The sequence below is a fragment of the Amblyomma mixtum genome, chromosome 1 (genome assembly GCF_055824585.1).
Source record: "Amblyomma mixtum isolate Tamu chromosome 1, ASM5582458v1, whole genome shotgun sequence".
Taxonomy (NCBI): domain Eukaryota; kingdom Metazoa; phylum Arthropoda; class Arachnida; order Ixodida; family Ixodidae; genus Amblyomma; species Amblyomma mixtum.
The window spans coordinates 26,060,356-26,064,205 of NC_143012.1; the positions used below are offsets into that span (position 1 = coordinate 26,060,356).

A 3,850-nucleotide genomic window follows, 5' to 3' on the forward strand; every position below is an offset into this window, starting at 1 on the left:
GTGTGCACATATTTGCAATTTGTATATGATTTTGACACGACCCATTCAAGAAACTTACGAAATTATGTACATCGTCATACCGAACGTTTTAGCAGAGAATACGTAAAGGCCAGAAGGTCGCACAAAGTTATGAGAGAGCCGCCGCGGTTATGCCGCTCGGCTGCTGACCCGAAAGACGCGGGTTCCGACCCCGGCCGCGGCGGTCCAGTTTCGGTGGAGGCGAAATTCTAGAGGCCTATGTACTGTGCGATGTCAGTGCACGGTAAAGAACCCCAAGTGGTCGAAATTTCCGGAGCCCTCCACTACGGCGTCTCTCATAGCCTTAGTCGCTTTGGGACGTTAAAACTCCCATAAACCATTATTTAATTTAAATAGCTTTTTTTTGTGCCAACATTCGTGAGCATATGACATAAAAAAAGACGTCCACTTTCTCTTGATTTAACTCCCTGGAGATAATTTTACGAGGGTGTTACTCGTAATTACTCAGCAACTATAGGTTTGGTTTATAGTGTTTGACGTCCCAAAGCGACTCAGGCTATGAGAGACGCCGTAGTGAAGGGTTCCGGAAATTTTGATCACCTGGGGTTCTTTAACGTGCACTGACATCGCACAGTACACGGGCATCTAGAATTTCGCCTCCATCGAAATTCAACCGCCGCGACCGGGATCGAACCAGCGTCTTTCGGGTCAGCAGCTGAGCACCATAACCACTTGTTGTTATGGTGTTATGGTTGTTATTATAGTTGCGGCTTACTCAGCAACTATAATAACAACCTTAAAACAAAACGCAATTCTGAAATCTGCATAAAATAGTTAAGTGTGTTAAGTATTCGTACGAAACTTGGTTACATTTCATGAATAAATAACGATAGTAATTTCAATTTTCGCCGCGTCTCCCCTCAAGCAGCACTTTTACCAAAGCTTCAAGATCATCGGATCTTTACGCCTGCGCACTGTGGGCTGCAAAACACACGGCGTACATTTAGATTTGAAATTTGTATAAATTTAGATCACACGGGAGCACAGAAATTTCATGGGCGCGTTTGCATTCCGCCTCGATCGAAATGCGGCCACTGCGGCAGGGATTCGATCCCGCGACCTTGAGCTGAGCAGCCGAAACGCCACAGCCACCGAGCTACCGTAGCAGGAGCGAGAGAAAAAGAGACCGAGTGAATGAGTGAGTTATTCAGATGTTTGAGAGTGAGGCCGCTTCTAGCATACGTGAGTGCCGGCTGCTGGAATGTCGACTGCATTACGACGCGGTTATTTATAGGACGTGGAGAAGCGCCCACTCCTTGTTCGAGGAAAAACACGAATAGCACGCCCGTCCACTTCATTCCTTCTCCTACTCGTCATTTCTTCATTTACTGCCTCGAATGAATGAATAAAGTTTATCTCCGCGCGACTGGAAACGCCGGGAACGAGCCTCACCTGGTTCTCCGCAGCAGCAACGAATTTCAAAGCACTGAATTGAAAATGCAAAGTAGTCCACCTTATCAAAATGTCCTATAGACTGTCTATAAACTTCTTATAGACTCCATTGACTTCCTATACATATTTACTTTCGTCTATTCATTTTATTCATTTTCTATAGACAAAAGTCTAGTAAAAATTACGGCAATAAATCCATAGATTGGCTATAGACCAGTCTATGGGATTTGTTTATAGAAATTCTATCGACTTTACAGAGAAAACTCTATAAGGAGTCTATAGACAGTCTGAAGGAATTTTTCGTAAGACGCTTCGAGACTTGTGTGATTAAAGGGACAACGAGGAGAAATTCAAGTCGGCCTGTAGATATATAGATAGCTTATACCGCACTCTTACGACAAAGACCCTACCTTCAATGAAAACGGCGTTTTTTAAAAGCTCAGAAAAGTTCAAATAAAAACTGTTATAACAGGCGTTGCCACCACCGGCCGATTACGCAAGTAAGCTGCGCGCGTCAACTGTCTTTTTCGGGGCTGCGGATCCCAAAGGCTAAGCGACATCGCCATTGCCTTCTAACCTGAGATCGCGGAATCCTTTTCGGTATAGTCGTCACGAGTTTGAATTGAATGGCGCAAAAAATTTTAACTGCAGTTTCCTCAGTAATAAATGCGCCGTTTGCTTCCGGATAAACACAAATAGAGAATGAGCCAAGCCACATATCCGAATTTTGCGTAACATGCTCATGAACGCCTCACAAACGTGAAACGGAAGACCGTCGTTTAGGCTGCGTCAAAACGAAGTTGTAAAGACGCAGGCAGTGTTTCGTTACAGCCACTGTTTCGTTATACCGGTGGACGAGCTTCCACGTGGAGACAGCATAGACCTTGACTGCATCTATTAAAAAAAATCGGAAATGATGCATTCTCAATGAGCAAACAAAGGCCAGACTAGATCAAACTACGCGGTCGACGCCCCACAAACAGTGTTCACGATAAAAATAATGACCGTCGCTAAATATGTCGCGTAAGGTTCAGGAGGAAGGCGAAAAAGGGTAGGCCTTTGAAGAACGTCGTGCAAAGCACGGAAGTTTTGAAATGCCGTATGGGCCCCAATGCCGGACAGCACTGTGCAGGTCCGCGAGACTAACCCGCAGGGCGATGAGGCCAGGAATTTTTCGCTGAAGAGGTATTTCGCTACAGGAGGTGCTCTTAGGGGGGCTGTATAATGTTGAGGGCGTTGGGGCCTCACTGTCCACAGTCTCGCATTTATTCTTCATCATCACCGTCATCAGCAGCCGCCTAACTGCGCCCACTGCAGCTCAAAGGCCTCTCCCATGTCTCTCCAATTAACCCTGTCATTCGCCAGTTGCGGCCCCTATCCTCGCAAGCTTATTAATCTCATCCACCCAACTAAATTTCTGCCGCCCACTGCTACACTTGCCTTCTCTTGGAATCCACTCCGTTACCCTTAAGGACCTCTGGCTATCTTGCTTTCTCATTACACGCCCTGCCCAAGCTCATTTCTTCCTCTTAATTTCGATTAGGATGTCATTAAGGCGCATTTGTTCCCTCACCCACTCTCTCTCTTCCTGTTGCAATGTTACGCATATCCCTTTCCTTGCATAGCTCGCTGCGCTGCCCTTAAGTTGAACCCTTTGCATTATCCTCCACGTTTCTGCCCCATAGGCCATGGTGTGGTACAGCCGTTATATACTTTTCTCCGGAAAAATTGTGATAAACTGCCATTCATGATGGCAGTTTACCTGCCAAATGCGCTCCACCGCATTCTTATTAGGAACAAATAAATACTACATTTAAATGAATTAATTATTTGATTGTAACCGGTAGTACACAAATTTTAATTTTTGTAAACAGCGTGATAACAACGTGGCTCTTCTACAGGAATAGCGTCTTTGTTATACCTGTTACTTTATTAGAGACTTTCATTATCACGAAATTTCTCTATTTAGGCACGGATGCTTATTGGGCGCGTGCGGATTGCCCTACTTTGGCTATAGAAGCAAGAATTTTTCGACAGGTAATCGCATATGCCGCCATACTCACTATGCATATAAGTTGCGAGTTCCGCCTCCGTTTTCCCTGAGGCGTCCATATTTTCTGCACGGCGGTGATGACGATAAGTTCACCCCTACACGAACAAACTCTAAATCTCTACTATGTCCAGTTCGCGTCAAAAGGTTCGGTACCCTTAAAAAAATTTTTTTCAGACAGTCTATAGACCGTCCATAGACTTCTGTCTATAAAGTCTATAGACTCTCGACAGACAAATCCTAGAGAATAGCTATAGGCAATACAAACGCCATAAACAGTCTATAGAAAATCTATACATTTATGGCCAAACACTTTTAGTAGACTTCTGTCTATAGACAGTCTACTTTGGGCACGGCAGCACTACCAGG

At 44.9% G+C, this 3,850-nt stretch overlaps 1 protein-coding gene across 1 annotated transcript in view; it reads right to left on the minus strand.

Moving 5' to 3' along the window:
• LOC149365805 (globin-like) overlaps nucleotides 1-3,850 on the minus strand; it is a 177,393-nt gene that overhangs the window by 57,478 nt on the left and 116,065 nt on the right. The window lies entirely within an intron of this gene.